At 42.0% G+C, this 14,923-nt stretch overlaps 1 pseudogene across 1 annotated transcript; it reads right to left on the bottom strand.

The window, feature by feature from the left end:
• Nucleotides 1-2,229: 2,229 nt before the first annotated feature.
• Nucleotides 2,230-14,671, bottom strand: LOC311101559 (olfactory receptor 2G3-like; annotated as a pseudogene). The gene is made up of 3 exons: nucleotides 13,897-14,671; nucleotides 4,630-5,317; nucleotides 2,230-2,277 (listed from the first exon to the last, which is right to left on the bottom strand). The product of its transcript is annotated as an olfactory receptor 2G3-like (transcript).
• Nucleotides 14,672-14,923: the final 252 nt, after the last annotated feature.

The following is a 14,923-nucleotide window of genomic DNA, read 5'->3' as shown; positions in this document are numbered from 1 at the left end:
AGCTTTTGTAAATTTTCTTCCTTTGGTCAATGCAGCAATTCTTAGTCCTTACAAGGCTTGAGTGTGTATGGATGTGAATGAATTCAAGTGTGAATCATTTGATTCTGTTTAGGCTCAGACTAAACACAATAGTTTTAACAAAACAAATTCACATCCTCCCTCAAACTCTTATTCCAAAAAAATTAAGATCCCGATAATGTCCGTACATTATCAGACTTCTGAGGTGTGAAAGAATTGAAGAGACTTGTGTCCATGAAATGTATTGCTTGACAGAGGGATAGTGCTCCAATTACTTGTCCTGCTAGCCTCTAAATATATCATAGTGTATGCTCACATGGGATTGTAGTTTCAGTGTCAACATGTATCCAATCCATAGAGATGGATCTATATTTAGTTTATAACAAGCAACTCATTTGATTCTATTTACTCTATTGATGTATTAACCCAGCAAACAGGGGACGTCCCAGGCCCGGCGCCACGAGGGTGCAAAAGTGGGCAATGACCCCTTAGTTTGAATATTGTGCCCCCTCAGTTTTGTATCCCTATTCTGTCCCACAATCTGCCCCCTCCGTCATGCCCAACCAATTTGTTGTGTATGCTTCATTCATGCATCTCCCTTGCAAGAATCACACGTACATCATACACGTTTTACCAGTTGAAGAAAAACAAATTTTGATTGGCCTTCACAGTAGAAGGCTGGGGTCAATTTACTTTCAGGTTTACTTTCAAAGTTATGTAGTAAGAAGAAAAAATAAATAATTCACCTTGCAGCTGGATGGAATTTAGCTAATGTTAACAGTTAGGTAGGTAGCTGATAGCATGATGGATATTAGAAAGTGGCTTCGCCAGGGCACAACGGCAGCATCGGATCAAAGTGTAGGGGAGGGGGAGAAGCCTGCCAGAGAGGCCAAGCAGACGCTAATCACAGAGGCCAAGGCTGCCGAGCCAGCAGCAAAGGCACCTACGCAACCGTCTTGCAGCCTGGTGACATAGGAGGTAACCAACCCGAGGAGGGGCCTGCAGCCGCCAAAACCGAATCTAGCAGCAGCACCGCCAGGATATTACAAGCACCGACACCTCCGTTAGTGCCTGACGACCTCGGTGATGAGGAGCCAGCGCAGGTTTGTCTGGGGAAATACCCAACCAGCCTTTACTGTGGGAGAAAACGTGCATTTTGTAGCACGTGGTTCAAAGGCAGAGAGTGGCTGGAATATTCCTGCCAGTCAAATGCAGCTTTCTGCTATCCTTGTCGAAAATGTAACATCGGCTCCAATGCTAACGCCGATAAGGCATTCATCCGAACTGGATATAATAACTGGCGACATGCCATTGATAGCAACAAGGGACTGGGGAGGCACGCATCAAACAAAGAACATTTGAAATGCATGGTACTTTGGACAGAAAGACACGCAAGGAATGCGCTGGGAGCGGAAATTTCAACACTTGTGAATTCTGCTCAGCTTGCAAGAAATCGTATGTATTTGTCATTGATTGTGGACATTGTGGAATTTCTTGCTGTCAACAAGCTTCCTCTCAGGGGAACTTTGGATGCGATGGATGCAAGAGGGGAGGGGGCGTTGGAATATTCCTGGCGATATTAGATTATACGCTCAGGAAAGACAAGGAACTTGCTAGTGCCTTAAGCACAATTCCCCGCAATGCCACATACACATCTCATGACATCCAGAACGAAATAATTGGGCTCATGAGTGAGGTAGTCACAGAGGAAATTGTAAAAGAAGTAGGTGATTCATGGTACACACTTAAAGTGGATGGGACTAAAGACCCAACCGGGTGTGAGAACATTTCAATTGTATTCCATTACGTGGACGAAAACAATCGTGTTTCTGAGCGGCTACTCTCAATGGCAATGAGTATGTGATGCTTTATCGCTGACTAACATGGTCCTGTCAGAGCTAACAAATCTTGGCCTTAGCACCGAGAAGATTATTAGTCAATGTTATGATGAGGGCCAGTGTGATGTTTGGTAAACATGGGGGCATGCAAAGGATAGTGCAGGACAAGCTGAATCGGGAAGTGCCGTATGTGCATTGCTTTAACCACCAGCTGCATTGAGTCATAGTGCACGCTATGTCCTCTGAGGGTGCATTGGATGACTTTTTTAATGTGTGTAATTCCCTTTACAAGTTTCTCAGGAAACCAACTGTGGCTGCGCAAAATACGGGAGAGAAACTGAAACGGCTGTTTGAGCAGCGATGGACTGGTCATCTAGCCACGGTGAGTGTCATTATAAAATCTCTGGACAGCATCATCCACCTGCTCAGAGAAATCGAGAGTACCCACACCTATGGTACAGAAGTGCGACTTGAGGCTGTGGGCCTATTGAAATGTCACGCCCTGGCTCTGGGGACTCTTAAATGTTGAGCCAGGGTGTGGAGTCTCTATGTTATAGTTTTTTATGTTTTGTTCTAGATCGTTTAGATCTATGTTGGCCAGGGTGGTTCCCAATCAGAGGCAGCTGTATCTCGTTGTCTCTGATTGGGGACAATACTTAGGCAGTCTGTTTGGCACTAGTCAGTGTGGGATCTTGTTCTGTAAGGTTTGTTTTGTGTTAACCTAGGACTTCACGTATCGTTGGTTTGTTGTTTTTGTTTGTGTGTCAGTACAAATAAAATGTACGCTTATCACGCTGCGCCTTGGTCCGTGTCTTCTGTATACGAGCGTGACAGAAGATCCCACCGACCCTGGATCAAGCAGCGTGACGAGGAGAGAGGATGGACGTGGGAGGAGATGAGAGAGAGTCTGGCTAGAGGGATGGAGGCCATGAGCACAGGGGAGAGACAAGCCCAAACATTTTTTAGGGGGGGGGGGGGGGGGCTCACGCCGTGGACGACGAGGCAGCAGGAGGCCGCGATAGAGCGGTTCAGCCGGTTAGCAGAGGAGGCCGCCAGATTAAGGGGGTCATTGGTGCAGAGGGAGCAGAAGGAAGGTGTAGATGCACGCCGAGAGGAGCTGGTTAGGCAGCAATCAAGTGGTGCGTGTCGCCAGTCCGGTCCGGCCCGTTCCTGATTCCCGCACTAAGCTAGTGGTGGGTGTTCCCAGCCCAGTCCGGCCCATTCGTGCTCCCCGCACCAAGCCAGTGGTGCGCGTCGTCAGCCCAGTCCGGCCCGTTCCTGCTCCCCGCACCAAGCCAGTGGTGCGTGTTCCCAGTCCAGCCCGGCCTGTTCCTGCCCCTCGCACCAAGCCAGTGGTGCGCGTCGCCAGCCCGGTCCGGCCTGTTCCTGTCCCTCGCACCAAGCCAGTGGTGCGCGTCGCCAGTCCGGTACGGCCCGTTCCTGCTCCCCGCACCAAGCCAGTGGTGCGCGTCGTCCGATTTCTCAATTAAAACGAAATACAGTATATGCAGTATATTTGTTATTATCAAGGAATTATCTGGAATTTGTTAGGACAGAATAAGCTATCCAAAATAGGCAACAGGTTTCTCTTGTGTCCCAGGTAGTTGCCTTTCTGAGGAATAAGAAAGCTAGTCATCTGACAGATAGCTGGCACACAGATATCATGTTACATAGAACGGTTGTTCCTCAGAAAACATGACATGCATCTGCATTTCAGACAGAATATAGTTTGTTTTCATGCTACAGTATTTCCTTAGATTTCTCTCTCAAAATGTCAAACAATCCCCAAGCTTGTATGTACTGTACAGGGCTTTATTTTCCATTAGTGATGGATGTAATGGTGCCAGGTGGGCTTACCTTTTACACATTTACATCAGCTTGTCCACTGTTGTCAATCGATCCAGACAGTTTTGCATTTCTAGATTTGTTACAGACTTAGATACAGCAACCTCTGGCAAAACTATCAATTTAAGTAAGGAATTCAAAGTAATGAACTTCTGTTTTTTTAAATTTAAATAATGAAAATAATTTATTACCTTTGTAAAGTGTTTTTCATTATAAAATTATAATCTCAAATTGCATAAAATAAAAAACGAACTAAAAAAAGAGTACAAAATATATATAACCAAATCATGAAAGCAACAATCAAAGTCTAGGAGGATTGGAAGTCTTATAGAGCTGAGTCTTAAGGCCTGCTTTAAAGGCCCCAACAGTCTGAACAGCCCTGAGATTGTCAGGAAGGGAGTTCCAAAGGCGTGGTGCGTGGGAGCAAAATAAACGGCCCTCCATTGTATGTATCCAGGTCCTGCCGGCATTCAGCAGCTTGACGTGGTTTAAACTTAGGGTGCGTGGAGGTTCATAGGTCTGACAGGTAGGCTGATCCAATTCAATTTAGGGCTTTGTAGACAAGGAAGTTAATTTTAAAGTACATTCTTTGAGGGACAGATAGTCAATAGAGATCAGCAAGTGAATAAAAGGTAAATGACAATACTATACATATCAGCAAATGTTTTACAAGTCTGATTTTCACCATCCTCACCCCCATTCATTATTGCACCTATAAGTAACAAAACACACAAGTCAACATCACAAAAATCGAACAATCAGGACAGAAAAGGTCACACTAATGTTTAGCTTATGTTTTAGGGTACAGACCTACAGGTAGTATGTGTTTACAAGCCTGTCTGATTTTAGCCATCCTAACTCCATACACAATAGGATTTAAAAGTGGCTGGCACATCAGAAAGTACACTGATAAAATAGTGAGAAGTACAGTTGGAACATTTCTCATAGGCCTATCAAATCTACTCTGGAGCAGATTTAAGAAACAGCCGAATGAGAAGTTGAGCAGCGAAGCCAGATGAGGAGTACAGGTGCTGAAAGCTTTCTGTCTGGTCTCGATGGAAGATTTCAAACAAATAGTCAGAATCTTAATATAAGAGAACACAATAGTAATTAATGGGACAGCGACAGTCAAAACAATACCACAGAGTCCATAGATGTTATTAACTGTCGTGTCTGATGTTGAACAGCTGAGTTTTACTACCAGGTAGTTGTCAAAATACACTTTGTCTATAACATTCCCACACAATTGCAAACAAATAGTTAAAGACAGTGTTATGATGCTTCTTGCAAAAGAGTACAACCATATTACACAAATAAAATACACACCCTGTTGGGTGTAATGATGTTGTTGTACTGTAGTGGATAACATATAGCAAGGTACCTGTCATAGGACATGGCTGCTAAATTGCTGAATTCAATAGATCCATATGTGTACATGCAAAAGATCTGTAGGTAACAGTACACAGCGGAAACTGCATGGTCATCTGAAACCAAATGAGTCATGAGAGCAGGAAACAAACCAGCAATATAATACAAGTCATTCACAAACAAACTGCACAGAAACAGATACATGGGTTCATGAAGGCTTCTCTCCATACAAATAACTACAATAAGCACTGTGTTGAGACGTATAAGACAGTTATTATAATGAAATACAAGTACTTTAAATGTCCACTGTCACTATATCCAGCTAGTATAAATGACATGAATTGTGTTGAGTCGTCCATTTTCTTAATAGTACCTATAGAAGTATATAAAAATAAAAACAGGATCTAAGTCTAGATCACCTGTTATATTTCTCCAGGCTGCCGTTATGTGGACATACAGTGAGGGGAAAAAAGTATTTGATCCCCTGCTGATTTTGTACGTTTGCCCACTGACAAAGAAATTATCAGTCTATAATTTTAATGGTAGATTTATTCGAACAGTGAGAGACAGAATAACAACAACAAAATCCAGAAAAACGCATGTCAAAAAAGTTATGAATTGATTTGCATTTTAATGAGGGAAATAAGTATTTGACCCCTCTGCAAAACATGACTTAGTACTTGGTGGCAAAACCCTTGTCAGCAATACCAGAGGTCAGACGTTTATTGTAGTTGGCCACCAGGTTTGCACACATTTCAGGAGGAATTTTGTTCCACTCCTCTTTGCATATCTTCTCCAAGTCATTAAGGTTTCGAGGCTGACATTTGGCAACTCGAACCTTCAGCTCCCTCCACAGATTTTCTATGGGATTAAGGTCTGGAGACTGGCTAGGCCACTCCAGGACCTTAATGTGCTTCTTCTTGAGCCACTCCTTTGTTGCCTTGGCCGCGTATTTTGGGTCAATGTAATGCTGGAATACCCATCCACGACCCATTTTCAATGCCCTGGCTGAGGGAAGGAGGTTCTCACCCAAGATTTGACGGTACATGGCCCCGTCCATCGTCCATCGATGCGGTGAAGTTGTCCTGTCCCCTGAGCAGAAAAAGACCCACAAAGCATAATGTTTCCACCTCCATGTTTGACTGTGGGGATGGTGTTCTTGGGGTCATAGGCAGCATTCCTCCTCCTCCAAACACTGCGAGTTGAGTTGAGGCCAAAGAGCTCGATTTTGGTCTCATCTGACCACAACACTTTCACCCAGTTCTCCTCTGAATCATTCAGATGTTCATTGGCAAACTTCAGACGGGCATGTATATTTGCTTTCTTGAGCAGGGGGATCTTGCGGGCGCTGCAGGATTTCAGTCCTTCATGGTGTAGTGTGTTATCAATTGTTTTCTTGGTGACTATGGTCCCAGCTGCCTTGAGATCATTGACTAGATCCTCCTGTGTAGTTATGGGCTGATTCCTCACCGTTCTCATGATCATTGCAACTCCACGAGGTGAGATCTTGCATGGAGCCCCAGGCCGAGGGAGATTGACAGGTCTTTTGTGTTTTTTCCATTTGAGAATAATCACACCAACTGTTGTCACCTTCTCACCAAACTTCTTGGCGATGGTCTTGTAGCCCATTCCAGCCTTGTGTAGGTCTACAATCTTGTCCCTGACAACCTTGGAGAGCTCTTTGGTCTTGGCCATGGTGGAGAGTTTGGAATCTGATTGATTGATTGATTCTGTGGACAGGTGTCTTTTATACAGGTAACAAGCTGAGATTAGAAGCACTCCCTTTAAGAGTGTGCTCCTAATCTCAGCTCGTTACCTGTATAAAAGACACCTGGGGCCTCATGTACAAAGACTTGCGTTGAATTCATACTAAAACATTGCGTACGGACAAAGCCATAAATGTGCGTACGCACCAAAAAAATCTGATGTATGAATCTCTGCGTACGCAGCATTCCACATACATTCTCTTTGTACATCCCAATCAACGCGAAATTGAGCGCACATGCACGAGCACCACACCACACCCTGTCTCCTCCCTCAATTAAATCAATTTAAATATGGTAATTAGTCCAATTTGGCAAAAGAAACCTGCAAGAACATGGCTAAAGCAAGCAAGAAACGAAATTTCACTGAAAACGAATTAGAGGTGCTACTATCAGAGGTAGAAACAAGAAAAAATATTTTATTTGGAAATCTGTCCTCTGGAGTTAATAAGAAAATAAAGAAAAAAGAGTGGGCGAGTTTGTCTGATGCCGTCAACGCGGTGGGATCTGAGAGTCGCACCGTAAATGAACTGAAGAAGAAATGGTCAGACATAAAGGTGGAAGTTAAGCGGAGAACTGCTGCGCACCAACAAAGTGTGGGCAGAACAGGCGGTGGTACAGGGACCGATGAACTTGCACCCTTTGATCAGAGAGTTGCCTCAATTGTAGGAGACACGTTAATCTCTGGAATCGTATCCGCTGATGTAGGAGACTCGGATATACTACAGGACTGCCAGCAAGGTGACTCAGATTTATTTCCTTAACTTTGATATACATAGCCAGCCACCGTTTAATTTTAAAATGCATGCAATATAGCAAAAGGTACACCAGAGATTTCACGTATCCACTGCTTTTATTGCAAATGCGTGTACCCATTAATAAGGAACAGACTCAAATTACTGTTAAGATGTGCCTGTGTTTAATTGGACTTAGGAACCGCAGGAACGTGCACTGGCACGCACTCAGAGTCCGCACCACCTGAGCAGCCAGAGCCCATTCAGTCCAGCGTCTCCCGTGTCTCTAATGTTCCCCCCAGTGCTGAAGCCCGTCCATCTGGCCGTGTCTTGACGCATGCTGTTCTGGAGTCACAACAACAAATTGTTAGGGCCATTGAAGAAATGAACAGTCACCTTAAAAATGTCACTGACGCACTCACAGAAATAAGCCATTCATTAAAAGAATTGGTCAAAAAATGAACTTTGTGTCTGAGTACCATTTATATTGTCGCAATTACACGTTGACGGGCCTGAATGGCTTGTTGATTGTGCTGCACATATACTGGTCCTGGGTCAGGGTCATCTGGCGGTGCCCCCACCTCACCAAGGGGTATGCCATGCCTGTGCGCGACATTGTGCAGCACTCCACAGGCCAGTATGATGCGGCAAACCTTGTCAGGGCGGTATAACAGCATCCCCCCGGTCCTGTCAAGGCAGCGCCACCGACATTTCAGCTGCCCAATCGCCCGCTCCACAACTGACCGAGTGCGGGAATGGGCATCATTGTATCTGCGCTCTCGGTCAGTTTGTGGGTTGGTGAGGGGGGTTAACAGCCACGTCTTTAGTGGATAACCACTGTCTCCTGATGGGCAGTAATAATAATTACAGACACAAACATTTTACTTTTAGATAGAACCATACATTTAAATGCATAACTTACCAAGTAGCCACCCATCGCGCACCCTGCCAGCTTGGAGTCTCATCCCAACCATGCTGTTTGTAAGGATATATGAATCATGGGTTGACCCAGGCCACCTTGCCACAATATTTGTTAGGCGCATTTGTGCATCACATATAATCTGCACATTTATTGAATGGAAATGTTTCCGATTCACATATGCAAATTCGTCTTCAGATGGCGCCTTTATAGCAATATGTGTGCAGTCGATCGCTCCGATTACATTAGGAAAACCGGCTATCGCTGCAAATTGCGCTTTGATGTTTGGCTGGTCACCTGCATCGTATGGGAACGTTATATACCTGGTAGACAAGCGGATGATGCCGTCCCAAACAGGTGGCATTGCACGGCTCAAACACGACTGGCTTATTCCTTAGCGGTCTGCCAGTTCTCTTTGGAAAGAACCGGTTGCTAGGAAACCAAGTGTAGTAAGCACCTGTAAAGGAACGGGTAATGCGTGGCTCCTCACTGTCTCTCTTTCCAAATTCGGACCCAACTCAGCGCAGAGCTCCAAGAGTATAGCCCTTGGAAATCTGAAACGGCTGATGAGCCAGTCATCGTCGTGGGCCAGAAAATCACCGTGGTCCCTAAAAACTCGTTCTCTCCGGATTTGTCCATTGAAAATGTCTTCTAATAAAGCCAAAGCTGCCATTGCTAGACGGGTTGTATCAATTTTCACATCCTTTATATATGTTCTTACTTAATTGCATAATTAATAGAATATTCTAATAAGACTCGTGTGACAATAATATGGCAAATCATTTATCAATTACAAATTATAAGCAATATCTGGCAGGTGCGATAGAACAGTTCGTAGTGTAATGTTTGCCACTTGACTTTATTGCCTCTATGAGTCGCCAACGGACAAACATCACAAAAATGTACGTACGCCAGGCCTGAAGTTTACGTGGAAGAACGCACATTCTTACGTTAATTTCACTGTTAGTACATCTGACCGTGAACGTGAAAGCTGGCGTACGCCGTGTTTTCGTGCGTACGCAAGATTGATACATGAGGCCCCTGGAAGCCAGAAATCTTTCTGATTGAGAGGGGGTCAAATACTTATTTCCCTCATTAAAATGCAAATCAATTTATAACATTTTTGACATGCGTTTTTCTGGATTTTTGTTGTTGTTATTCTGTCTCTCACTGTTCAAATATACCTACCATTAAAATTATAGACTGATCATTTCTTTGTCAGTGGGCAAACGTACAAAATCAGCAGGGGATCAAACACTTTTTTCCCTCACTGTAGGTGTTCCTTTTGTCCAGGTGGGAAAGGGCAATGTGGAGTGCGATTGAGATTGCGTCATCTGTGGATCTGTCTACACCTATAGATTTATTAGATAAAACGGATTTAAGTTTGCCTGCATTAAAGTCCCCGGCCACTAGGAGTGCCGCTTCTGGATGAGCATTTTTTTGATTGCTTATAGCCTTATACAGCTCGTTGAGTGCGGTCTTAGTGCCATCGTCGGTTTTTGATGGTAAATAGACGGCTACGAAAAATATAGATGAAAACTCTCTTGGTAGATGAGGTACTCTACCTCATGTGCGCAATATCTCGAGATTACCTTACTTTTAGTTATCGCGTACAAGCTGTTATTGACATATAGACACACACCCCCACCCTTTGTCTTACCAGACATAGCTGTTCTGTCCTGCCGATGAACGGAAAACCCAGCCAACTGTGTATTACCCACGTCGTCGTTCAGCCACGACTCGGTGAAACATATGATATTAAGGTTTTTACTGTCCCGTTGGTAGGATAGTCTCGAACGGAGCTCATTAAGTTTATTCTCCAGTGATTGCACGTTGGCTAGTAGAACGGATGGTAGAGGCGGGTAACCCACTCGCAGACGAATTCTCACAAGGCACCATAATCTCCGCCCAATGTATTTCCTTAATGCGAATGACGGGGATTTGGGCCTTGACTGGGAGCAACATTATATCAAAGCACACCTCCAAGACACAAATATCATTAGCTGTTAACAAATAATAACACTACCACTACATCAGAGAGGGAAGGGCCAACGAAGCTACAATATGTCAATCCAACTCAAGATGCAAGGTTTGTCCAATGACAAGTGTAAATCATTTGATTTACTGCCTGAGGTTATACATACCCTACTTTGTGCCATTTCTAAAACAATAATTAATACTACCATAAGACAGTAAAAATACACAATTTTGAATTGTCCGAATGTGAATATAGACTATTATTTTGTCAGAATATGAATATATAATATATGTTAAACTTGGATCAAAAAAATGTAGTGATTAATTTAAATAGAAATTCAGAATATGATATTTCTCTTCAGTATTCTTGTATCTTGTTTATGCACGTTATATCAGTCTAAATGTGTAGCCTACATTCAACCATACTTTCTAGTTACATGCATATTATTGTTATTGCATCAATGAAACAAATAATTTTCTTCCAAAGTGGTCGTGACTATCCATTTACTTTGAGATACATTGAGGAGGCCTGGTTATAAGCACATAGATGTGTTATCACAACTAAAATAAAATAACCTAAAAAATACTTTATTTTTGGATTCGTGTATGTGGAACCAGCGGCCAAATGATTGAAGACCGATATTCTGACGTTTTTTGACATCGCAATGTGAGTTTTTATTAGAGTCAGTATAGCAATGTAACGTTATTGATCTGTCAGTTTTCCTATATAATTCCCTACTTTTCCCACTGACACGGTATAAACAGCTCTGCAGGCTTCACTGTTATGGTACACAGTCAGTACACAACACTATGCTCATCATGTCTTAGCAGGATCAGATGGTGACAGGTGTCCCAGCAGGGTCAGACAGCCAGGGAAGACCAGTCTACAGAGCTGAGGTGAATTTAGCAGTATATTATAACAATCAGTGAATGGATACAAAGTTCCATCTTGAGTTGATGGGTAGGCTACTGTCTGAGATCTGGGAATAATGGTCATTTCAATTATTGAACCATTGATTCTATTATATAATGTATAAATTTACACCAAGGCAATTCTTTGTCATGCCTCTTCTGAGTAGGCTCAGATGGTGACGGGGGTCTCAGCAGGGTCAAGCAGCCAGGGAAGACCAGTATGTGACCGCTGAGGTGAACTTTTTCAGATGCAACACTTTCTTCTCTCGGTGCAGCAAGCACTGGACAAGCCAGAAGCTTCAAAGATTGAAACCATTTTAAGGCAGTCTGACAAACCTCTAAAGTTGATTTCCTAACTGTTTCAAGGGTTGATAGAGGCTTTTCCTGATGACACAAAACTGTGAGGAAGACCTGGGAGACGCTTTTGATGATGATGAATGGATACAGATATGTTTGAATGCCTTCATGTTCATATAATCTCAGACCTAAATTATTGCAGTTTAAGACCATCCATAGAACATACTATATGACAGTTAAACTGAATATCATGCACAGAAATGTAATTCCTCCGCTGGAGTTGTAAAACACAACAGGGGACATATTTGCATATGTTATGATCTTGTGAAGGCTGGCTGATTTCTGGCAAAGACTATGTTCTTTTGTCTCTGCATGTCTACAGATTCTCACTTTCCCTGTTTTTGTTTGCTTGGAAATGTTAATACTGGAGGCTGTTATAAGAAGAAACTGTGTAACCGTAGCATTTATAGTAGCTAAGAAATGCATTGCCATAAAATTGGAAGGTTGGTTATCCTACAACAATGTCACAATGGATGGCAGAAATGTCAAATCATGTTTCACTAGATTTGATTTATTACTAGATTAAGGGTATACTCTGCAACTTTGATAAGGTCTGGGTGCCTTATGGAATACTGTATGACAAAAGGTGTCTGTAATGAAAACATTAGATTTTCTTTAGTCAAGCAGTCACAAATATACCTTTTTTTTTATGGCACACGAGACACCTATCTGATTTGCGCCTCTCTCAGTGGACTAATCCATTGAGGAGGCCACAGGGATGCCACGGTCCAAGAATATGGGGATTGTGGCTCAGACGCATAAGGCACGTCTCTCTCCAGAATGCGCTCTCTCCCCCCATTTAGTGGGTATTCAGTGTTTCATAACTTGATTGTGTGCATTGTTTGCTATGTCTATCAATACCCCATTACAAATAGCACCAGTAGTAGCCTACATTTAACATTAATTCCCATCATTTCTAATCTGCAAGGTTTATTTCTGTTAATGCATTATATATTATTATTAAGGTCATTTACCATTCTCAATGTCAGAGTGGACATGTGTTTTGCAGAACTCACAACCTATACTACACTTGTGAGAAACCAGTTATTGTTTATTTTATTCCTTTTAACGAGTCTTGTCAATTTATTCATCATTTTTTGTTTGAAACTCTCCTGTCAATGTTGAGTAAGGACTCGCACCTGATTAACCATATAGAAGTAGGACTAGTCTACCTAGCCTGCGTGCAAATGTAGGCCTATAAATGTGCCCATTTGGGGATGTCTGATAGTATATCTGATTGTCTTAACTCACCACCACTAATGAGCTGTGGAGCTTCTCAAAGTAAATTTTCTTCACCTCAAACAGCAAGTAAATAAAGTATGTTTTTAGAATCAAATGAGAATGACAATAGTTCCTCAAAGTATTTGAACAATATTTCCATCTCTCTCCCTTTCGATAACCACTCGGCATGAAAGGGAAAGATATAATGGCCTGATCCAGTGGAAACATAATACAATACCTGACCCAGTTGATAGTTGATACAATGTCTTGAGTTCGTTGCATACAGGTCATGCGTAGACAACATGATTCATAGGATATGTATTTTTATCAGGATATTTTCTGCCTGCAGGCTGCAATGTTTTTACGTGTTGGCTTTTTGTAGGCTATTTTTATATAGTTGGCAATGGCAATAAAAGTTACTTTTTTTTATTATTTGTAGATTAACCACAGACAATGATTTTTAGATACAAAGACTATTATAAATTAAAAGATGTTCCACGATAATGTGCATATGAAAATTATAACTGGTATGCAGACTGGTAGAAATGGTAAGAAAAAATGACACGTTTAGAAATGTTGACAAATCGATTGGTCGAAAGAAAAGACTACTCTTGGTTGACCAAGATTATTTTTGGTCGGGTACAGCACTAGCAGAAATGCAGGAAATTAGCATTAGATGCCCCCCAAAATTTGGGAGGACACCAAGACCCCCTGCCAGGTGTTGTTATTTTTGTTGACTTCTGATATCAGGAAGTCTCCCTGCTATGTAAGATTATGAAACTAACGTTTCACATCAATGATTTTATGTGCTTTACATTTTCTAAAAACTGCCCTTCGGATCTGCTGGAGGTTAAGTCCATATATGACAGGGTTTAAGACAGGTGGTACAACAAGGAATTGTACAGCCATTGCATTACGCATATTTACTGTAATATTTACATTACTATACCACCCTTGCAGAGTGTCAAACAGGGTCACTGTGATGTAAATAACCATTGTTATTAAATGTGGCACACATGTCTGTGTGAACTTAATCCTTCCCTTAGCTGACTTTACACAAGTCCTTACAATCTGACAGTAAGAAAATACAATTAAAAATAACTGTAAAACATGAACACATATTACAAATTTGTTAAAATTCTGGTTGATGGTAATGGGTAAACATGCATGTTTCAGTATAGATGGAACGTCACAGAATATTTTATCAATGCGAGATCCACACAAAGGAATTCTGACGGCTACAATAAGTGCTATGAGTGGTATAAATAAAGGATAACACCAAGCAAATAAGAGTAACTTTCTAACAGTTAAAGATGTCACAATGGTATGGTATAGTAGTGGTCTGCATATTGCCACATACCTATCGTAAGACATCACTGTTAGAGTAGAAATTTCACACAGGAGAGATGTGTATATTACATAGGCTTGAGTAAAACATCCACCATAAGATATCACCTGAACATCTGCCTGAAGGTCGAATAAGAACTTGGGGTAGAAACCAGCAGTTCCATACAATCCATTGACACATAGACTACACAGAAACATATACATAGGCTCATGGAGGCCTTTCTCCTGAATGATTGTTATGATCAGAGTCAGATTCACAGTGATGATGAGAAGGTATGTGATAAGAGACAAGATAAAATAGACCGATTTGTTGTTAAATGTCTCTTGTAAGCCAAAGAGATAAAAGAACTTGACTTGGGTTGAGTTCTCCATAGCTTTTGTTAATTTTCTTCCTTTGGTCAATGCAGCAATTCTTAGTCCTTACAAGGCTTGAGTGTGATGGATGTGAATGAATTCAAGTGTGAATCATTTGATTCTGTTTAGGCTCAGACTAAACACAATAGTTTTAACAAAACAAATTCACATCCTCCCTCAAACTCTTATTCCAAAAAAATTAAGATCCCGATAATGTCTGTACATTATCAGACTTCTGAGGTGTGAAAGAATTGAAGAGACTTGTGTCCA

This window comes from Coregonus lavaretus, assembly GCF_964263955.1.
Source record: "Coregonus lavaretus genome assembly, chromosome: 26".
NCBI classification, from domain to species: Eukaryota; Metazoa; Chordata; class Actinopteri; order Salmoniformes; family Salmonidae; genus Coregonus; species Coregonus lavaretus.
Note: the sequence above shows the minus strand (reverse complement) of the source record. Positions and strands in the feature narration are given on the sequence as shown.